This window comes from Sciurus vulgaris, assembly GCF_902686455.1.
Source record: "Sciurus vulgaris genome assembly, contig: HiC_scaffold_624_arrow_ctg1, whole genome shotgun sequence".
Classification (NCBI taxonomy): domain Eukaryota; kingdom Metazoa; phylum Chordata; class Mammalia; order Rodentia; family Sciuridae; genus Sciurus; species Sciurus vulgaris.
Genome location: NW_027632395.1, coordinates 362,598 through 386,817, shown reverse-complemented (window position 1 = coordinate 386,817; position 24,220 = coordinate 362,598). Strand labels below are relative to the sequence as shown.

General features: G+C 37.1%; 1 long non-coding RNA gene and 1 pseudogene across 2 annotated transcripts in view; both read left to right on the top strand.

Annotated features, from left to right (window-relative positions):
* The window catches only part of LOC306652863, a 325,125-nt gene that overhangs the window by 93,593 nt on the left and 207,312 nt on the right, over positions 1 to 24,220 (top strand). The gene's annotated exons all lie outside the window — the stretch shown is intronic.
* LOC306652862 (cyclin-dependent kinase 17-like) overlaps positions 1 to 24,220 on the top strand; it is a 139,875-nt pseudogene that overhangs the window by 18,618 nt on the left and 97,037 nt on the right. Inside the window, exons 3-5 of the transcript XR_013766776.1 lie at positions 1,212 to 1,268; positions 2,258 to 2,371; positions 3,280 to 3,374. The product of XR_013766776.1 is annotated as a cyclin-dependent kinase 17-like (transcript). The remainder of the gene's footprint in view (positions 1 to 1,211; positions 1,269 to 2,257; positions 2,372 to 3,279; positions 3,375 to 24,220) is intronic.

Sequence of the window (24,220 nt, the reverse complement as noted above, 5' to 3'; positions counted from 1 at the left end):
CAGCAGTTTTCTATATCATTTTAACTTGGTGTATGTCATTGTAGCAAAAGGATAAAAACAATTTCTTTGCAGGACTTTTTCTGCTTTTGTTCATTCAAGTTTGGAAAGTTTATTGTTTTGTCTAAAGTAGTAAGTGATGCCAAGTCTGATCACCAACTATCAGTTTTATTTTATTTGACAACTCCAGAAAAAGTGTATATTTGATTCTCTAGGATTAGAGCAAAATGCAATATTTTAAGAATTTAATATGTTTATATACCTATGAAAACTGAAGTTCTGCATTATATCCTTTAACTAGCTTTTTATTTAAAGACATTAACATTATCTATGCAAGAAGTAAATCATTTTTAGATTATTATTATATCTTCTACTATTGCAAATGGATTCTAGAAAACACTTTTAAGAAAATTCTTATTCGTCTGTTTACTATTTTTTTAATTTTGTTCCCTCAGTTTCTATTTTCTACCTGTTTGTACTGTTGTTTTTTTTTTTTTTTTTTTTTCAAAATTTTGTTGTTAAGGTTTCTTACTTTTTAAAATTTTCTTTTAAAATATGCATTGGCCATACTGGGTTTCTGTGACATATTTTGATATATTCCACATACTCCATTTATTGACTCAATGCAAAATAGGTAGTGAGTTTAGGGTTTAAAAGGAGGGGTTTGAGAACTCAATTTTAAAGCATTTAAGGAGGAAAGAATAAGACTTACATTACTGGTTTTGTGTTTGCATGTTTCATGAATGTAAATTGGTTTTCTTTTTAATTGTATTTTGATTGGAGAACCTGAAAACAAATAGCATCTTGTTTTTTTCGAGTCTCCATAGGAATTCAAAGATCAGTCAGAAAATTATTTTATGATTTAGTTAAAAGGAAAATCAAATAGTAATTTTTACAAATTCTTTAGTATCTTAAAATCTAAGTCTGTGGTAGTTTAAAATTTGGGGCCTTGAAATAAAACAAAGCATTTACTGCAGACCATTATCCAATCCATATGTAAGGTAGGTTGACTATTTCAATTATAAATACTGATGCTTTTGACCCTTTCAATATTCCAATATCAAGTATATTTTAAAACTTGATCAATGTTAAACAATTTGACTGTAACAAACTCTTTCTATTCTTAAACACTATAGAATTGGAGAGTTTTAGAAGTTGAGGAAAAGATAAAATTTTAAGAATAAATACTGAATTTATCATAGTTTTACTTGCAGTCAGAAATTGGGCTTGGGAAAATGGAAACCTACATAAAATTGGAAAAGTTTGGAAAGGTAAGTAAATTCTTTTTTAAAAAATGTAATATTTTCTTGTTCATCATCTAAGTGTATGGTTTTGTCAACCACACAAAATTGTGAACATGATTGTCTAAACAATTATATCTTGCTCTGAAAAGGTAACAAAGTTAGGAGGATTGAAACTTTCAATTCTTGAAAGTATTCTATCAGTTTGAGAGAAAATGAGTATTTTTTAAAGACTTAAAATCTTTTATTAAAACACAAGATATTTTGCTTTCTTGGTAACACAACAGGCATCTGTTTGTTTAGCCTCCTATCAGTGTTCTGTCTGTGCTTTCATGGGAATTTGCATGACCTAAAATTTCTGAAAAATAACTTTAGAAATAAAAACATTTAATTGAAGGGTAAGTAATTCTTAAAATGTGGCTTTTTCTTGAACTTGTCACTACCTGAAATGCTACAATTTTGAAACACTCCATCTTCCACAGTAATAAAATTCAAGAAAATAATAAATAAAAAATAATAAATAAACTGTAAGAAATAAAAAAGATAGAAGTAATAAATAATAAATGGCAGGAAGGAAAATAAAAGGCAGTTGATCAGGAAGCTTCTTTTCCTTTTAAAAGAATTAATGAATAAATATTTTGAAAAGTTTGGAACCTGAAAACATTGTTTTTGATTTAACAGTATAATTATTATTTCATTTAATGTGCTCAGTGTCATTTAGTATTCATATACCATTACAGGGAAAGCACCTGTAATTTTAATACTATTGATCCAAATCTTAATTTGAAATAAAACACAAAAAAGTAAATTAAATTCTTGTTTTATACCTTTAAGATACTGGTCTTATGGAAGCATGGAAGCTATGTGTATGTAACTGAAAGTCATTTTTGCCATAAGAAAATCTAATACTGGATTTTCTGGAGTTTTCTTTGCGAGATGGAATTCAGCATGCTTAGAAATTAGAAATTCAGTTAGGGCTCTTATTGTTTTTCATTGTTCTTCCAAAATATGTTTTATAGGGTACATATGCAACAGTTTATAAAGAAAGAAGTAAGCTGACAGAGAATTTGAAGGCATTAAAAGAGATCTGTTTGGAACATGAAGAAGGCACTCCCAGTACAGTTAAAGAGAAAGTATATTTATTTAGACTGTTTTAAAACCAAAACTATATAATAGTAATTATAAAAAATAAAGCAGAGAGAAATAATAAGTGACTGGAAGATATAATTAGACCATTAAAATTATTTCTAAAACTAACAATCAGATGAAATATATTAATATTCTTAATGTATATTGAAATACTATGAAGTCATTAAAAGTACTGACATAGATAATTATCTGATAGGGAAATTGTACATATTGGTACATGGGAAGCATGGTAACTGTAAATTAGCTGCATATATTAAATATAAGAAATAAATGAAGTATATAAAAACATGTCATGATGCTATTTTATTTAAAAAGTAAATTATTCAAAATTGGTTTGATTCAGACATAGTGGTAAATGCCTTCATTCCCAGTGGCTCAGGATGCCGAGGCAGGATGGTATGTTTGAAGCCAGCCTCAGTATCTTAGTGAGTATAAGCAACTTAGCTAGACCCTGCCTCAAAATAAAAACTAAAGAAAAAGCAGAGGGGGTAGGGATGTGACTCAGGTTCAAAACCCTGGTATCAAAACAAATAGATAAATAATGTTTGAGGTAACTGATTAGCAATATAACAGAAGAAAGCCTGCCTTGAACTGTATATAAATTAATCCCAGAGGCTCAAACAGTTAACATTTAAAAAAAATAAAAAATAAAACAGAAGATGGTGAGTTGTAACATTAGAGATGACCTTAGGTACTATACTGTCAAACTCAAAATCATAAAAATGATAAAAGTTGATACCTTCAGTTTTTCTACCTCTCATCCCCTTGACAAATTGCTGTTTTTAACTTGAGGATATTATAACACTTGGTTTATATGCTAAACTTACTACAAGTTTTTATAAAATTTGGACTTCCACAGACTAAACAATTGGCTTTCATTTCTGTTTTACAGTTTCACTCTTAAAGGATTTAAAGCATGTAAACATAATAACCTTCCATGACATTGTTCACCCAGATAAACCTTTGACTCTGGTCCTTGAGTATCTGGTAAGCATTTAAAAAATACTAAGTATTTAATTTTTCTTTAGTAATAGAAAGTGTGACATTTTTACAGCCCCAGGTCCATTGTTGTTTATTTATTGGTATTTAAATAGATTAGGTGGTGCATTATGTATCTTTTCTTTTTTTATTTATTTATTTATTTTTATTTTTTTATATATTTTTTATTGTAAACAAATGGGATACATGTTGTTTCTCTGTTTGTACATGGTGTAAAGGCATACCATTTGTGTAATCATAAATTTACATAGAGTAATGTTGTTTGATTCATTCTGTTATTTTTTCCCTTCCCCCCACCCCTCCCACCCCTCTTTACCCTCTACACAGTACTTCCTTCCTCCATATTTGCCCCCCTCCCTAACCCTAACTCTAACCCTAACACTAACCCTTCCCTCCCCCCCATTATGTGTCATCCTCCACTTATTAGTGATATCATTCATCCTTTGGCTTTTTGAGATTGGCTTATCTCACTTAGCATGATATTCTCCAATTTCATCCATTTGCCTGCAAATGCCATAATTTTATCATTCTTTATGGCTGAGTAATATTCCATTGTATATATATATACCACAGTTTCTTTATCCACTCATCAATTGAAGGGCATCTAGGTTGGTTCCACAGTCTGGCTATTGTAAAATCAGCATACTACAGAGATACAGCCACATCAATGTATCTTTTCTTGACAATTTTCTTTTAAAAGTTAATTACTATTAAGTTAATCAGCCATGCATTCTGAAAACTGTGTTATTGTGTGGTAAAATATTGTGCTTTTTCATGGTAAAGAGCTAAAACAGTACATGGATTACTGTGGGATCATCATGAATATGCACAATGTAAAGGTATATGTATTGTGTAATTTTAAAGTGTAAAGAAAATGAGCTAGATTGCAAAGTGAAATATATCAACCTTGTAACCAATCTTTGGAATTTTCTGATTGGCTTATTTACTCAACTTCTGTTTATTATCCTATAGCTTTCCTGGGATCATACCTTTTTGTAAAACTGCTTTATTTTATAAGTCTTCTAAAATATTTTTGATATTTTATTTCACATTATAACTGATTGCCCAACATGTATAGAATAAATTTTCAGGTATATTTTACTTTCTGAAAAAATCCAAATGATCGGTACATTTTGCAAAAGGCCAACTTTAAATGATGAACTGTCCTGGTATATTTAAAATTGTATTAAATTATATAATAATAGTGACTTTTCAGGGTTATGAATTATGAATAAGGGTTATAAGTAAGGCCAGAAACATGTAGGTATTGTGATTTCTTTGTTTGAAGTAACTATCTGTAATGTCAGATGGAATAGTAATATAATTGTGTTTTTGCAGTACATCTAAGAATTCAAATAATGCTAAAGAAGTTTGCTATAATAACCAGATACAGAAGAAACCCTGAAGTTATTAGATTACATAAAAGCACTTGACATACTTGTATTCTTATGGACTTCATTGTTCTGAGTGGTATATTTTACATTTTCAAAGATTTTATTTGTACAAAGTTCAACAGTTTATAGAAACCTATTTTGAAAATAGACTGCCCCATCTTGTGTGTTTGAGACCTTTAAAATTCTGTAGATGATAAATTAGTAACTTCAAATTTACATTTTTTAATAGTGAATTTGGTAAATATAAAGGAAAGCCAGTTTCTATTAATGAAAGAGAGGTCTGAACATATGGCTAGCACATTGCTAAGAATTTTAGAACAAGCAGTTAAAAGTATTTCCATATACATTTCATAAGGATTGTTTTCACCATAGTTTATGTTTTTCTTTGCAAGGTTTTGTGATGCTATTTGTGCATCTTCTCAGTTTTTAAAATTCTGGTTCTTTCTGCTTTTATATTAGCATGAATTTGGAATGTAAATAGTCTTTAATTATCATAATTCAACAGAGTTTTGAGAAGTCTTTTAAGTCAGGTCTAAATAGTTGGAAAATATTTTATTTTTTGTTAAAAATCACATTTAGTGTTTTCCAAATATAAAATTTAACAGAAATATACTAAAAGGTAGCTGTGTTCACCACTGAAACCCCAAAGCAACCCAACAGAAGTACATTAAAGTAGTAACTTCAGAGTTTTCAAAACAAATAAATATGTGAAGTCTGAAGACTTCAGAGCTCACGATTTGTTCAGGCCAGGCGTGATGGTGCAAACCCACACACCAGCTGCTTGGGAAACTGAGGTAGGCATATCACAAGATTGAGGCCAGCCTGAGCAATTTAATGAGACCCTGTCTCAGAATTAAAATGCAAAAGAATTGGGGGCATAGCTCTTATATAGAGTGCTCTTGAGTTCAATCCCTACTACACCCCTCCAAAAAACCACCAGAGGCAAAACTGTCATTCATCACTGGCTGCCTTGGCTTATTTTTGATATTAAGATGTCACTTTTAATCTACAAGTAAAATGAAGGTAAATCTTGAGTCTTCAGTATTTTAGGTAATTTTTGGTAACCCCAGAAAATTAAGATGTGTTCCAAATCTCCCTTTTCATCCCAATACACAAAATACCTCTGCCTTAGAGAAATTGCTTTTATCAGAGCACTAGAATGCATTACCCCTTTTTGAATCACAGCTGATTTTGAAACTAAGTAGAAATTGCTAAAATTAAACTATCCAGGAGGTAGATGTTAAAAGATGATTGAGTTATTTTTATAACTGGTAATTTGCCAAGGTATGCAGCCCTATTCTCTCTGAAACCTGAGACTTTACATAAAGCTACCAAGTCCAATGCCATATTTAAAGGTATTAACCCAGATCAGATTGTTTTCTAAGGGAATAAGTGCCTATGTTTGGCTAACATAGTGGAATTTTATAATCAAACTGTAACCTTTGGTAGTATAGAAGATATGTCTGTTTAAGTTGCTTTCTGTATTAAGTGAACTATTCCTATGAAACAAAATATTGTTATATTTTTAATACTTATTTTCATGACACTTTTGACACAAATGATAGATGCTTCAAATTGAACAATATAAACTAAAATTGATAAAACAACTCAAAATGGTATAGTCCTTAAAATAATATAATGTCTGTAAGAAACCTATGAAAACCATACTGGACATGAAAATTGACATAAAAGGGTTTATTAAGCAAACAGAGTGTCTCCCTACAGGGTAAGAGAGAAAATGAAAGGAAAAGAGAAAGGGTGCACGCAAGAGAGAGTGTAAAAATCCAGGAGGAGACAGAAAGAAAGTGAGTAGAAATGAGAAACCATGAGAAAAGATGGCGGGGAAGCTATTCGTAAGCAGTTGAATTCCGCCGGGCTAACAGGGGACCAATAATGGAGAAGGATACTTGCAAGCTGACTGATGAACCAATAGCTAGCTAGTGTGTTCACAGACTGACAAGTAGTTGAGAGGTGGGGAAATGGATGCAGCATAAGGGACAGGGGAGCAGCTTTATATTGCATTCCCCTGTTTCTGTTTTTATAAGAAAATCTTTTGTTCTTCGGTTCTTTCCCACCTTTTCTATTCTTCCTGCCTACGTGACTAGGCCTGGTTTTGCAGGTGAGATGTAAATAGTCCATTCTCCCAGGGGCAGTCTTCAACTTCCATTCTTCCAGAGGCATATGGCTTTCATGGACTTAATTTCTTCAATTTGAATGATCCCATATTTCTGCATTAACTGCCTGTCCCCAGTTCTGGCTTCATTCCCCCCTCTAATTTTAGGAACTGCTTTACTGCTGTATTGAAAGGGGGCTGATGACCGCTCTGGCTTCTTTGAGATGCAAGGGTGCAGAGTGTGGTAAGCAATTTGGAGTTCCCTTTTTAGAAATCAGGTCAACCTAGGGGTCCATGGTAGAAGTCTGGTTGGGGAATAGCAGTTTGTAAAGGCATCTGGGGTGTATACTTCTATGAGAGAAGAACAAAAAGACATGAGTACTGAAATGAGATTAGTACAAGGTAAATGTTGCAGAATCTGGAACATGCCAATGAATATCCTCTCTAGGGGGTGAAAGAACTGAGAAGTTGTTCCCATAACAAGGCCTAGCAAAGGCTGGAGAAGACAAAGCCTTTATTTGGGAACCTAAATATTGTCCAGGTTATCAGGAATGTAAACACAACATTTAGAAGAGATCTCTATAAATTAAGCCTACCTGTGTCTGTAGGCCTTAAACTGAGTAAAAACTTCTGACTCTTGCAGTTTATCTTAATAGTTTTAAGGCACATTTGCCTAAGAATATCTCTTTTGTAGCTTTCAGTCTTTATTTTAGTGGGCCAACACAAGTGTACATCTTAAGTTGTCTATAACTGTACAGTTATTTACCCCCTTTTATCTAATTGGAGTCTACATTATCTGTCCTATATGATTTCAAGTTAATTTACAGTGTTTTCTCTTGAAGCAGTACTTCAACAAAATATTAACCAGGCAACAGTTAGAGTTTACAAGGAGAACACAAAATGGAATCACCAAGAGTAAAACATTCAGTTTGTGCAATAGCTATCTTGAATTTTGGCTGAGTTATTCATTATATCCCGTTTGAGATCACAGTAATCTTTACAACAATCATCAAATATTTGAGCACAACTTTAAATGATTTAAAGATTAGCTTACTTTGAAGCCATTCTAACATGCAGCACAGTGAGGCAGAGCCTTATAAATGAGGTAAGGTGGGGTTCTTCACACAAATCTTAGGAAAAATATTCTAATCCTGAAGCTAATTTTTTCCTCTTTTGCCATGACCAGCATGATGGAATTCTGAAGTTCAGTGAGGGGCAAAGGAGTATTAGGAAATAAAGGTTTATAAATACAGATTTTTGAAGATTAAGTTGCAATCAGACAGAGCTCTTTTCTCGATGGAAATGCAGATCTAAAGAGTTATGTCAGCAATTTTTATATATGTATGTAACCATTATATTCTTTGTTTTCAGGAAAGTTACAGAGACTAGGACATCTACATATCTTTTTTCCACAACTGCAAAGTGCAATGTCAGGAATTCTGTGTAGCTCTCAAGGAAGTCCACTGTCCAAAGTTACTCTAAGGTGGACAGGAACCAGGGAGGGGATCTGATGAAACACTGGTTATCTAGCAAAATAATTCCTTCCTTCCCAAGTGCTGTGTGCCTGAGATCAATATCAGAGCTGCTATAGAGCCTCCCCAGGGAGGGTATTGCCACAACAGTACTTCTCTCATAGAGGTATACACCCCCCAGTTAGGCATTTTGTGCCCCTGCACAGGAACACTCCCAGGCACCAGGCATGCTACAGCCATGAGGTCAGAGATCCCAATCTCAGTCACTGCTAACCCATTTTTGCTACTGCATATTACACTCTTTCTTAAATGTCATACTAACAAGTTTACATATATTGACTCCTGAGTCCATGTGAACACTACTTAACACAATTTAACATATCTAAAACATGAATTAAAGAAAGTCTGAGAGCTTTTATACCTGAAAAATATTAACACATTTAATATACAAGGAATAAGGTTTAAGTATGTTACACCATGGAATAACTTTGTAAAAAAATCAGATGTCTCTATCAAACACGTTTGAGTAATCCCATAGATGTCAACTCTAATTCACTCATTTTATTGTAGAAAAACCAATATATCAGACAAGTTTACCAACAGTATTTGCAGTCTCTTTCCTGTTGAAGAAAAATCCTAGAAAAATTGATGTTAGAATTTTATAAACATCAACATTTTATTAATTTGACCACCTAGAGATTTGTAAGTTAATTTTAAAGATATTTTACTTTTATTATTTTGCCCAATTTAAATTGAACCTTTTTAAATCACATGAATTTAAAGTATTTGGAACCATTTGTTTTTAATTTTAATTTTATGTGTGCTTATATTTAACACAAAAGCAAAGGCCTTTTAATGTTTCTCTCCATTGCAATGTAACAGATATTCAAAAGTAACTCTAGAGTTAGATAAAAAGAACTGATCAAACAACCATTACCTAGGCATGTAGGATCAAAATTGTGAGCTCAAAAATATAGCATTGAAGAAAAACTAAAGTCCTAGTAGAAAAATAATAACGGCCATTAGTTGTACCATGAGAAAGTGAGAAGGAGAAAGGCAGCGAGAAGAGGTAAAAGGGAGAGATAAAGTGTTCTGTGTTGCAGCCCAGGAGAAATTTAAAATGGACATTTTTTCCTTGGGTTTGATACTGGTCTCCCACTGAGCATTCTGGTTTCCTCCATTTACATTTCAATGTAAGCCTTGACTGAGATCTGAAAGGAGCTAATAGGCTCACAGAAACTTGATACATAGGGCATTTTATACCTTTATCCTGTTTAGTAACCAATTCAGGATTGGATGTAGAAAATTGTGAAACATTAATCTCCCACTACTTTTGAGGAATGTGGCTGCTATATCATACTCCTTACTGGGACATGCCGGACATGCCACTGATTTTTGGGCTGGTTACTCCCTCCACACTGCCATATGCAGGACCTTGTGGCAGGAGGACTAGATTGGCTGGACCAGGGAATGGAAGCAGAAACAGAACTGAATGGAACCCAGAGGAGGAGGAGGAGGGGTTAAAAGGGTGAGAAGAAGCCAAAAGAAAATGTTTGAGTTTTCAGGAAGAGCCAAGATGCAAGAAATAAGAGACTTGAAGATAAAGAATCCCTTTCTATCTTGCTGCTGCTGTGTGCCATTATGTGGCCATTTTGGATTGATTATCTAAAGGGTACTGTGGCCAAATATCATTAAGTTTTGATGGCTTTAAGCCGGGGGTCAGGTGAAGGGTTCTAAAGTTTTCTAACAGACATCCCAAGGGTAAATCTGATGGAATAGGGGACCCAGATCCCATGGTGGAGACTGATACAGCCAAATCTGTGGCCAGAGCATCCCTAGGCCAGAGTAGTCAACTGGAGATGAGGAGGCAGCACATCAATGGTGTTGTCACACAAGCATCAATGTGGGGCCAGACAAAAGCCGAGGAGGGTTGAGAACCTGACTTTAGGGTTTCTGAGGACAAGTACAAATGTGAGCATGAAGATGAGGCTCAAACCTGAGAGATAATCTCCATCATAATATCAGGAACCCACCCAGCAGATAAGACTGACTAAGGGGATCAGCCGAAACTATTAAAGTCTTGACTGGGAATGCCACCACCCCTCAGTCACCTTGAGGGTACTGGATACTCAACAGTCCCTTCCCAGGTTGGCAGAGGAGTGTTGAAATTGGCCCATGGGAACTCACCTAGGGGACTCACCAATCTGAAGTCTGGTGATGGATGCAGAGCAGAGCAGAGCATCCAGGCAGAATGGAATGTGAGGCTGTTTGCAGGAGGCACTGGGGCATCAGATGGGGTTCCACTTCCTTAAGAGACAGTGGAAGAGCCCATCCGAGTCATAGCACCAATGTAAGAAACCCACAAAAACCACACTGGACAAGGGAATTGACATAAGAGGGTTTATTAAGCAAACAGAGTGTCTCCCTGCAGGGTAAGAGAGAAAATGAAAGGAAAAGAGAAAGGGTGTGTGCAAGAGAGAGTGTGAAAAGTGAGAAGGAGAGAGAAGGAAAGAGTAGGAGAGAGGAAGCATGAGAAAAGATGGCGGGGAAGCTATCCTTAAGCAGTTGAATTCCACCTGGCTAACAGGGGACCAATAATGGAGAAGGATAATTGCAAGATGACTGATTAACAAATACCTAGCTAGGATGTTCACAGACTGACAAGGAGTTGGGAGGTGGGGAAATGGCTGCAGTGGAAAGGGTGGGGAGAGCGACAAAAAATTGGGAGGCAGGGAAATAAATGCAACATAAGGAGTGGGAGATCAGCTTTATATTACAATGTCTTTTTTTTCTTTTACTATTCTAAGCCAGTTGCTTTTCTACTTACCATAGCTTATGCTAATACCAAAGTTTATCTTGATACCTGTAAGACTAATTTTTACTTTTTTGCTTCTGTAGCTGTTTCTGTACCAAATTCTACATGGGTTAACTTATTGCCACAGAAGAATGGTGTTGCATTGATACTTGAAACCACAAAGCCTTCTTAATAATGAAAAACAGGATTTAAAGCTAGCAGATTTTGGTGAAGAATAATTAAATATTTATAAATTCCTCCAGGTGGTTAGGTATAAAAGAAAAAACATTGTCACAATATGTTATCACTTTCATGTGAGTTTGGAAATTTTCCCTGAGCCCACTGAACTATAATGGACAGAATTTTGTGGATGGTTTATGTTGGTTGTTAGTAACAAATACTAAAAGACATGGGTTCCCAGGTGTGGTCCATGGGCTCCAGGTTTCTGATAACATTTTAGGGAGTGTCCTGAGGTAAAAATATATTTTCAGGAGTGCACTAAATGTTATTTGCTTTTTTCCCTGTGTTAATATTTGCACTATTGATCGAGAAGCAATAAGGATAAAACTGCTCTTTCTTAGCATATGTTCAGGCAGTGCCAACAAATTATATCATGGTATTCTTCAACATTGCACATTGTTAGAGACAAAGTATCAGTCACAATTAAATTATTTTTCCAAGCAGTAAAATGCATTCATTTTATTAAATTTTTATCCTTGAGTAAATGAGTATACTTTTGTGTTATATATGTATAATGAAATGAGAATTATATAAAAGAACATGGACTGCACACAGAAATACTATAGTTATCTCAAAGAAAAGTATTTCAGTGATTATTTGGCTACAAGCTGAACTAGCACCACTTTTTCATTCATGGAACATCATTTTTTTCTACCAAAAATGACCAACAGACAAACTGTGGTTATTCAGATTTAGATATTTGGCTGATTTTTCTTGAAATTAATGAATTAATCTCGTCACTTCAAGGAAATCAACTGCAGGTATTTCTTGCCAATACTAAAATTCAGGTTTAAAAATACAAATTATATTTTGAATTTTTGATCTTCTGCTTTAAACTTAATATGTTCCCACTACTTAGAAACTTTTCTGATGAGGTCAGTTGTGATATTAAAAAATAGAGGTCTTTATAAAATTTGAATAAAAATTATAAATTTCAATCTATAACTCAAGAACAAATATTTTTCCAGTTATCAGCACCTCATATTATAGAATCATGCCTGATAAAAGATTTATTTAAAGTGCAAGATAGACCAGTGAATTTTAACAAAAGTGTGAATAGTTTATGGATATAATTTAAGTTACCATATAACCTTGAAGAAATAACTTAATCTTATAATAATATATCAAAGAATATTATCTGCAGTAATTAGAAAATACTATGAAAATGTTTCTCTTTTCCCACTTCATATCAGTGAGATCTGATTTTCTTCATATAGTTATACATATTATGATATGTTGTGATATGGAGTAAAGCAGCATATCACAATACATAGAAAGCAAAAGCAAATACAGAATACAGCTGTCTTCTATCAAAATAGACTCTAAACAATTTATTGAAATGTTAAAAAAGACCATTCATAATTAATTTTTTGAAAAAAATGTTTCTTAAAAATGTTATTCACGCGAACATGAGAGGTGTTTTTAATGCATAACTAAATATTTTAATTTTTTTCAAATTTTATGGCAATCATCAGCAGTAATCTATACAAGTAAAAATACTTGGGGTCCTCATAATTTTTAAGAACTTAAAATGAGTTCCAATACCCAAGAATTTAAAATCCACATAGGAAAAGAGGTCACTTTTTATGCTTGCCATGAAGACTGCATTTAGAATGTGCTTAGTAATTTAATTGGTAGTTATTTACATTTTAGGCAATCTTATTTTAAGGGACTTCAGAGTAAAACAAAATTACATGTTCTTTTTGTTTTGAGCAAATTGTTTCTCTTAGAAGAAGAGAAAACTTTGTAGATTAGCTTTGAAATTTATTTACTCTAGAATAATTTGGTAGAATTTATTTTTCAAAAACCCATGCAGTTTTCCAAAATTGCATTTATAATTTTTCACAAATTACTCCAATAGATTCGCTTTTGGAAAATTTCACTAAATTTTCAAGTAATTCAGGTAATTATACAAATTTACTTTTTAAATGGTGAATTTGTCTTTGGCAATTTGTATACTTCTACCCATTTAGTATTTTGCTATTTGTTTGAAGCATAAATTCTTATTTTTATTTCTTTCCTTCAAAAGGAAATGAGTGGGCCAACTATGTATAAACAAAAAAAAGTTATTTACATTTGCTTGCATAGATTATATAGTCTTTTAAAAATAGTTTGTCATTATTTCCCTTTTAATTGTCCCCACCCCTCCTTCTCTCTTTGTCAAACTGCATTTAGTATTCTTTGACATAATTGCAAAATGAATGGCTGTGAAAGAGAAACATTCATGAGTATTTGAAATGCAAAGAAATGTCAAGGACCATCAAAAATCCACTTTTATCTGGGAATTCTCTGAGTGCTTTAAATTTTGCCTCTAACTTCTTTAAAGGAAGCAAAGCAAATTTTATCTGCTCACAGACCAGTAAGAAATTCTGATTACTGCCAGGTGCATTGATGCATGCATGCAAACCCAGTGGTTTGGGAGACAGAGAGAATGATTGCAAAATCAAGAACAGCCTTATAGAGTTAGCAAAGCCCTTAAACAATTTAGCAATGCCCTGACTCAAAATAATAGCTCAGTTGTAAATGGCCCTGGTTTAAATCTCAAGTAATAAAAAAAGAAGAAAAGAAACAAGCAAAAGAGAGAGAAAAAAATTCTGATTTTCCATGAGATAATATAATCAGCTTTCTTGCTTTTGTTATTTATTTATTTTATTGCATAGTAAATACACTTGGGGCTACAAGTGAGAGTCAATTCAGTTTGATTCTTTATAGTGTTAGTGGTTCTTGATCCTTCTGAAAATTCTACCCTTTATTCATGACCAATGAAAATCACAGCTCTAGGAATTACAATATAGTCATTTTCAATAATGATAAAAATTGACTTGTGTAGAATCATGTGACAGTTGAGTTTGAGAGATTATTTATTTTATGTCATACCATTACCAAAATTCTGGTTGTAGACCAGAAACCTATCTCTACAAGCATCCTAGTTCACGATCTTCTCAGAAGCAGGAGAGTAAAGTATTGGGGGAACTAATGAAAGAATGGACATTTTCTTAAGCTGTCTGTTTTATCTCAACTCCCTAAGGTCTCCCTCCCAGTGATGGGAACAAAGTCCTTAAAGCTCTTCCAGGATATAAGATTACCAGATACTGTTGACCAGAATCTACGCCTTGTTGTAAAACATTGTGAAACATGTTGTAGGTTATCAGCAAACCCAGACCCCCTTTGGAATTTCCCAGTGGCTTTGTTCTCCTTTTCCACTTCTGTGTGCGACCCCCCCCCGATGTGTGGTTTCTGCCTTTATAAACTTGTAAGATTTTCTGCTGGGGACTTGACTCCTCAACTCCTGTGTGAGTGACGAGTTGGGTCCCAGTGCGCTGGAATAAAAGCTTCTTGCAGTTTGCATAAGTGATGCCCCCTGCGGTTGATTGGGGTTGCCGTCAATCTGTGGGTCAGAGTTAGGGTCTCCTTTTTGGGGGTCTTACATTTTGGGGCTCATCCGGGATCTGACAGCCCCCCTCATCCGCAGAGTCGACCTTGGAGGTAAGAAGGAGTACCCCGAGGTTGTCTGTGTTTTTCTTGTGTTTTGTTAGTTGATCTGGTCCTGTGAGCACGCTTTCGGTTTTGCAGCCATTCGGCGACTTGTGAGAGTGGCCTAACAGTGGTCGGTAGATGTGCCTGGAAGGCCACAGGTTGCAGCCCTGGGGGACGCCCCAAGGGTGGAGGAGAGCCATGGACGCCTGGTAGTCTCCTATGGTAAGGGCGCTGATCGGGTTCAATTGTTGGATCAGAGATTGTCAAGATCGTGCCTGTCTGATTCTGTTGCGTGTTTGTGGCAGATAAGGTGGGGTAAGTGGGTCCTCGTGTCTGTAGCATTTTTGTTGTTTGTGTTTCTAATGACGTATAAACTGACGATGGGACAGACTGTGACAACCCCTCTTAGTCTGACATTAGACCATTGGCCTGAAGTTAAGGGAAGAGGTTGCGACCTATCAGTTGAGATTAAGAAAGGTCCATGGTGGACCTTCTGCTCCTCAGAATGGCCTGCTTTTAATGTAGGATGGCCAGCAGGAAGGACCTTTAATCTATCTGTCATTCTTGCTGTTAAAGAGATTGTTTTTCAGAAGGAACCTGGAGCCCATCCAAATCAGCAGCCCTACATCATGGTCTGGCAGGATCTGGTGCAAAATCCACCCCCCTGGATTCGACCTTGGGTTGCAAAACCCAAGCCCCGGCCAGCCGCACAAATCCTAGCTGCCCAATCTCCCAGTTCTGAGGGGAAATCCAGTCACTCAGACCCCCCCAAGATTTATCCCAAAATCCAGGATGACCACCTTCTCCTTGACTCACCTCCCCCATACCCTCCTGCCTTGGTCTCCGTAGGGGGTCAGGAAGAGCCAGAAGAACTGCCGGCCCCTGCAGTTGCCCCCTCTGCTCCCCCTAACAAGTCTCTGCCGGGGCCCACAAGGGCACCACATGGCCTGCATGGGGTACCAGGAGCCACCGCGGAATAACTTCGGACACCATGGTTGCCCTTCCCCTAAGGGCTTATGGGCCCCTGCCGGTGGCAATGGATGGTGGAATGGCTCCTCTTCAGCCCCTCCAGTACTGGCCTTTTTTCTCCCCAGACTTGTATAACTGGAAAACTAATCATCCTCCCTTTTCAGAGGACCCCCAGCATTTAACCGGGCTGGTGGAGTCTTTAATGTTCTCTCCTCAGCCCACAAGGGATGATTGCCAGCAGCTACTGCAGACCCTTTTCACTACTGAGGAGAGGGAAAGGATTTTATTGGGGACAAGGAAGAATGTACCAGGAGCAGATGTATGACCCACCCAGCTCCCCAACATCATTGAGACTGCCTTCCCCCTCTCCAGGCCTGACTGAGATTTCAACACAGCGGAAGGTAGGGAGCGACTGACAGTCTATTGCCAGACTCTAGTGGCCGGTCTCCATGGGGCAGTGAGATGCCCCACTAATTTGGCAAAGGTAAGAGAGGTTATCCAGGGGGCCATGGAACCCCCATCAGTATTTCTTGAGCGCTTAATGGAAGCTTTCAGGCACTGCATCCCATTTGACCCTACCTCTGAGGGGCAAAGGGCTTCTGTGGCCATGGCTTTTATAGGGCAGTCAGCAATAGATATTAAGAGAAAGTTGCAGAGAATAGAAGTGTTACAAGATTATACCCTATGGGATTTACTTAAGGAGGCAGAGACAGTGTATCATAAGAGGAAAACTGAGGAAGAGAAGGAGAAAAGGAAAGAAAAGGAGAGAGAGAAAAGAGAAAACAAAAGGGATCATAAGCAGGAGAAGAACCTAACACGGATTTTGGCCATAGTAGTAGGTGAGAAAGGCCAGGAACAAACACAAGGCAGGGCTAAAAAAAGGATCAGGTAACCTGGGCAACCGCACTCCATTAGACAAGGATCAGTGTGCCTACTGCAAGGAGAGAGGTCACTGGGCTAGAGTGTGTCCTAAGAAGAAGACCAGGCTCTCCAAGAAAGTATTAGCCCTAGAAGAAGAAGATTAGTGGGGGCCAGGCTCAGAACCCCTCCCTGAGCCTAGGTAACACTAGAGGTGAGGGGAAGCCAGTTAAGTTCTTAGTAGATACTGGGGCTCAACACTCGGTCCTACTCAAACCATCTGGGTCCATCTCCCACAAGAAATCATGGGTCATAGGAGCTACAGGGCACCAGCAGCACTCATGGACTAACCAAAGAATGGTAGACTTTGGAACGGGACCGGTAACTCACTCATTTCTAGTTATCCCCAAGTGTCCTGTGCCTCTACTTGAGAGAGATCTCATACCCAAAATGGGAGCTCAGATTACCTTCACCCCTGATGACCCAGAGGTGACCTGAAGCAAGAGAATAACTACCGCCCTGACTATGCACCTGGAAGATTAACATAGACTTTTTGAGAGACAGGGAGCAAAAATATGTCACATAAATAACTGGTTGAAAAGGTATCCAGGGACGTGGGCTGAAACGGCTGGAACAGGACTAGCTGCAGAAAGACCACCCATAGTTGTAGAGCTTAAGGCCACATCTACTCCTGTGGCTGTACATGAATACCCTATGACTAAAGATGCCCAGGAAGGAATTAGGACCCATATCCAGCGCCTCCTTCCGCAGGGTATCCTAGTGAAGTGTCAGTCACCATGGAATACTCCCCTGTTACCTGTTTAAAAGCCTGGCACAGGAGACCATCACCCGGTACAGGACTTAAGAGAAGTAAACAGGCGAGTACAGGACATCCACCCCACTGTACCTAAGCCTTACAACTTGCTGAGCTCTCTTCCCCTGGATCATATTTGGTATACTGTCTTGGACTTAAAGGACGCTTTCTTCTGCCTGCGACTACACCCATCCAGCCAAAACATTTTCGCATTGAAGTGGAGGGACCCTGACTCTGGTACAACAGGACAATTAACTTGGACCCGATTACCCAAGGGGTTCAAGAATTCCCCAACCCTCTTCAATGAAGCTCTCCACCAAGATTTATCCCAATTCTGTGCCAGCCATTCCCAGGTAACACTTCTGCAGTATGTGGATGACTTACTACTGGCTGGGGCCACAGAGGAGGAATGACAATGGGGCACGGGACGACTGCCAGAAGAACTTGCCCGCTTAAGATATCAGGCCTCTGCGAAGAAGGCACAGATCTGCCAAAAGGAGGTAACGTACCTGGGGTACGCCCTCAAAGGGGGGGCAGAGATGGCTAATGGAGGCCAGAAAAAAAAACTGTGACTCAGATACCCGTTCCTCGCTCACCCCGCCAGGTGCGAGAATTTTTAGGGACTACGGGGTTTTGCCGCCTGTGGATCCCCGGGTTCGCTACCCTGGCAGCTCCCCTCTATCCTCTGACTAGAGAGGGTGCCCCATTTGAGTGGGGTAATGACCAGCAGCAGGCCTTTGATGACATCAAGAAGGCATTACTGTCTGCCCCAGCCCTGGCATTGCTGGACGTAGCAAAGCCCTTCATCCTATTTGTGGATGAGAGGAAGGGAGTAGCCTGAGGGTTGCTGACCCAGCCTCTAGGGCCATGGAAGAGGCTGGTAGCCTACCTCTCCAAGAAGCTAGACCCTCTTGCTAGTGGCAGGCCTGCCTGTCTGAGGTCCATGGCAGCAGTGGCAGTATTGGTGAAAGATGCTGACAAATTATCTATGGGACAAAATCTAATGGTCATTGCCCCTCACTCCTTGAAGAGCATCATCAGACAGCCCCCTGACCGGTGGCTGTCCAACACCCACATGATGCAGAGTCTCCTACTGAATGGAGACAGGATCCATCCAGTTTGGGCCACCTGCCATCCTCAACCCAGCTACCCTTCTACCTAACACATCCACCCAGGAGTGTGTGCTGCATACCTGTCAAGAGATACTAGCAGAAGAAATGGGGACCCGAAGGGACCTCCAAGACCAGCCCTTACCAGACGCTCAGCTGACCTGGTTCACTGATGGAAGCAGCTACAAAATAGAAGGTAAAAGGGTAGCTGGGGCGGCGGTAGTGGATGATGAACAAACTATCTGGGTAAGTAGCCTACCCGAGGGGACGTCGGCTCAGAAGGCCGAGTTAGTAGCTCTTACTCAGGCTCTGCGGTTGGCAGAAGGAAAAAAAATTAACATCTACACTGACAGCAGGTATGCCTTCACTACTGCCCATGTCCATGGGGCCATCTACCAGCAGTGGGGGCTGCAGACATTGGCAGGGAAGAAAATCAAAAATAAAGAAGAAATTCTAAGCCTGTTAGAGGCCGTTCACCGTCCTAAGTAGCAATTATTCACTGCCCCGGACACCAAAAAGGGGGGTCAAAAGTTGCCGGAGGGAACCAAAGGGCTGACAGGGAAGCCAAGCAGGCAGCTCAAGGACTTAACGTCCTATTCTTGTTGGGGGAAAAACCGAGGTCTCACCCTAAGGATGCAGTATACCCCTCTATTAGGAACTTTGAATATTCAGAACTAGACCTTGAGGAAATGGACAGATTATGATTTCATCTGGAGACTCCAGAGGGGATCAGGGAAACCTCAGAAGGAAAAAGAATTCTCCCTGAAAAACAGGCAATCATTTTTCTCAAAAACAGGCGATCATTTTTCTCAGACACCTTCACAAGTTAACTCATCTGGGCCCAAAACATTTAAAACTCTTGTCCAGTCTTCACCGTATTACATCATGAAGCTCGGGGAGCTTGCAGATACAACTGTAAAAGAATGCAAGTCTTGCCAGATGGTGAATGCCCAGCCCAGCAAGCTACCTCATGGCAAACGGCTCCAAGGAGACTGTCCTGGGAGTTACTGGGAAGTGGATTTTACTGAGGTAAAACCAGCCAGGTATGGATACAGATACTTATTAGTATTCATACATACATTTTCAGGATGGGTTGAAGCCTTTCCTACCAAGAAGGAGACTGCTCAGGTGGTGGTCAATATAATACTAGAAGACATCGTCCCGAGGTTCGAGGTGCCCAAGGTAATCAGGTCAGACAATGGCCCTGCATTTGTTGCCCAGGTAGGTCAGGGACTGGCCAAAATCCTGAGGCTTAATTGGAAATTACATTGTGCTTATAGGCCCCAAAGCTCAGGGCAGGTAGAAAGAATGAATAGAACTTTAAAAGAGGTCATGACTAAATCATCCTTAGAGACTGGCATAACAGACTGGACAGTCCTCTTTCCCTTTGCTTTGTTTCAGGTGCGCAATACCCCTGGCTCCCTCAAGCTAACTCCTTTTGAAATCCTTTATGGGACTTACCCCCCACTTATTACCATACAACACATTTCTTCCCCAGAATCTTACCACTCTCAATCTCTGTACATCATATTAAAAGCCCTTGAGACTGTGCAGAGAGAGGTGTGGAATCAGTTGGCCAAGGCCTACAAGCCTGTGGACCTAATAAGTGCTGTACAGGTACTAATGCTCAGGCAACAATACTAGTCCCTCTGCCAAGGAAATAGCTTCGGAGAAGAGTATATAGAGACAGAAGTTCCATGATTAGAACTTACCAAAAAGCAAATGGGGGAATGAAAGAATGGACATTTTCTTAATCTGTGTGTTTTATCTCAACTCCCTATGGTCTCCCTCCCAGTGATGGGAACAAAGCCCTTAAAGCTCTTCCAGGATATAAGATTACCAGAAACTGTTGAGCAGAATCTACACCCTGTTGTAAAACATTGTGAAACATGTTGTATGTTATCAGCAAACCCAGACCCCCTTTGGAATTTCCTGGTCGCTTTTTTCCCCTTTTCCCCTTCTGTGTGTGACCCCTCTAAATGTGTGGTTTCTGCCTTCATAAACTTGTAAGATTTTCTGCTAGGGACTCGACTCCTCGACTCCTGCATGACTCATGAGTTGGGTCCCAGTTAGCTGGAATAAAAGCCTCTTGCGGTTTGCATCAAGTGACGCCTCCTGTGGTTGATTGGGGTTGCCATTAATCCATGGGACAGAGTTAGGGTCTCCTTTTTGTGGGTCTTACACTACCATTGGAAACTTGCAAAGCTGTATGATAAGCAAATTTATAGCTCTGTTCTTTTCCTCCGTATAACTCAGTCTTAGCATCTGAAAGATAAATCAGAAAGCCACCTCCCATAATATTATCAAGTATTATACAAAATAATTTGTTATACTTGTTTCTCAAAGCTGAGAGATTAATAGCAAAATTGATAATAAATAAAATGGTGTCAGCATCATTCCAGTTACTATTAGCCATGATTTAACTTTCTGGTGCTGCTTATGCAATTTTTATCCCATGTAATAAAGTACTGATTTAAGGTTTTTATATTTTTCATATTTTAATCAGATATATAAATTTATGTGTCATAAAGTTACATACAATAGTAATCTCATCCTTAAAAAATTCTCTTGTTTGAAATAAAATATATGGTAAAAATATATTTATTTTCTTAATCTAACTTTCAAAATTGCTTCTTCTTCATGTGATCAGGATTTAGAGGTTTAGAGAAGACAATAACTGTAGTACAAATGGTGGATAAAATTGATAACTCTAGTCTTCATTTCTGGATAATTAGTGTATTCCATATTAAATTAACAAAGAAATGGGAAATGTTTTGCATTGTTTACAGCAATTAGAAATACTCAAAAGCAATGAGGTCTCTCTTAGTCTAAAATTATCCATGTAACAAGAAGAGTACAGAATACATTGTAATTTCTGTTCCATGGAAAACTTTTCTGAATGGATTTCTGCAAGGAAATTGTCAGTAAAATTCAACTGGATTATAGATCAATGACTTCAGGATATTTAATAAAAAATAGTATAGCAAGTAAATGTTAGAAGTAGGTTAGAGGTGATAAGAGCTTATAACTGTGGCAAGTAAAATTGTGTATCAGTGTCACTGACCTATTTTAGATTAATTTAATTTCAACTAGAAAATAAGTTTGGCACTTTGACTTATGGACAAAAGGAAAACATTTTTAGCTTTGATTAAGATAAACTAAACATCTACACCTTATACCAGGTACATTCAGCACATAAAAGTATGTAAAATTTTATGGTCTCGGAATTATTGTATTTAGTTTAATTATATAATGATATGCTGGCCCAGGACCACAGGTGTTCAGCAGAATTCATAAAATCAATTTTGTTGAAACTTCAAGAAACCATTGAGTAGCCATCTCGATATCCCTGTGAATGAAGTCATAATGAGGATAGGAACTAAGAAATTCTCTATATTTTTAATGGATTTCAGTATATTTAATTTTTTGTTTCTTTTCCCTATTAAGGACTATCTAGATCCATGTCAGTTCCCACAGGATCTACTCAAGTGATATTGTCACACTATGGTATCAGCCACCTGATGCTCTTCTTGGTTCTGCAGAGTACTCAACACAGATTGACAAGTGGTAAATATATATAGATACAAAATTAATATATTTATAATTTTGAAATCATGTAGCTGATAACACAGGACATACTAATAGTGACCTTAAAAGAGTTGTAATATTAAAGAGCCACAGCATAAGCAGTGAATAAGAGTTCTGTATGGTATCAAGATTATCGTTGTTTAAATATCAATTTCATTATCCAAATCACTGGCCTGTGACTTAGATTCCACATTTAAGTAAATGGAAATATTTAACAACAACTACTTTAATGTTCTGTACATATTGTTAAAGCCAAATTAATTAACATGTAAAAAAACTCAGAAAAGTATTGATTGACACAGTATTTGAATGCAAATTTATTTTATCATTATTTAATATTCATCAAAATCTACCTTTTTTAAGTTGTTCTAAAAACAATAATCAAAATACTGTAACCATCTTTCTCAAACATCACATTGATCTTGGTATTCCCCAATTTAAATACCTCTGTGGCCAGTGCACTCATTGATCTATAAAGTGCATTTCTTAATCCAGAACTTAAATATTTCCATAAAATGTCTGTGAATCTTTTTTCCAACAATTTCAAACCATTTCTCAAAGCAAATATCCCCTTTTAGCTAAATGGCCTATTCACTATACTTCAGAAAAATCTGGGTTTTCCCATCTTTGCTTTTTGTGTTCATATTAATATCCCAATTGCCTGCTCTGCTGCTCTAACTGCTGTCTGTGCCTCATAAACTTCTAAACAAAGCTTTTCATAAATCCTCTCCTAATACAACCTAGCTTTGGGGTGCAATTTCTTCTTCTGACTGGTGGTTGCATTTATTTTCTGTATTTATGTACTAAGTCATATACTTCTCTCATTGTCTTGAGCAATTTTATAAAATCTTGTTTTGTGAAACATATTTTTCTCTTTATAAAATTCCAATAATACATATATAACATAAAATTTTCTATTTTAACAAGTTTCATGTGTAGTTTTCAGACCTTAAATAAGTTCACATCATTGTCCACCTATCTCTGTCTTCAGAACTTTTATCTTTCTGGCAAAACTGAAACTCTGTACCCATTAGACAACTTCCTATTCTACCCCTTTCTGCAGTCCCTGAAAATTACCATTCTTTTTATATCTGAAATTTACTGAGTACCTTACAGGAATGGTATCACACAATATTTTTTGTAACTTACTTATTTCAGTTATTTTCCTTGTTATAATGTCTTCAGGGTTCATCCATGTTGTAGAATGTGTCATGAGGACTTTCTTTTCAGACATTTACATACGTGGCACAGTGTTTATCCATTCATCTATCAAAGGGCATTGGAGTTGCTTTAACTTCTGTAAACAATGCTACTGTGAATGTGTGCATACAAATATCTGTTCAAGATTGTGCTTCCACTACTTATGGGTCTAGATCTGGGAGTGGAATTGCTACATCACATAATAATTCTGTTTTTAACTTTTTGAGGAACCACTGTACAGTTTTCCATTTCAATAATATCATTTTACTTTCTGTATAATTTTTAATATTTAAAATTAGATTTTACATATTTTTTTAATATTTGCTAGATTGTAAGATTTTAATGGAAGGACTGTCTTAAATTCCTGTATATTCACACAACTCCTAGATGATAGTGTCTCTACATTGAGCCTCCTTATTTTTCTTGTCTTACAAAGACACACACACACACACACACACATACACACACACACACACACATACCACCCTGCATCTGCATATTGTCTCTGCATCATTCATTAGAAAGTGTTGAATTATTTGTTTCCCTTTATCCCTGTTACATTATGCCTTAGCTCATGCCACCATCATCTCCCAAATTACCACAACAATCTCCTTATTTGTTGGTCCTCCTTCCTGTCTTGCCCCTTTCAACCCATAAGTATTTATAATTTCCATTTTTAATTTCAATTGAAATAAAATATCTAATAAGTGTAAAATGTTCTCTAAGGCACTTTCTCAGTAATGCCTATATATATGTGCATAAGGATAATTTACATTAATATGGATAAATTTCTATGTATATTTATT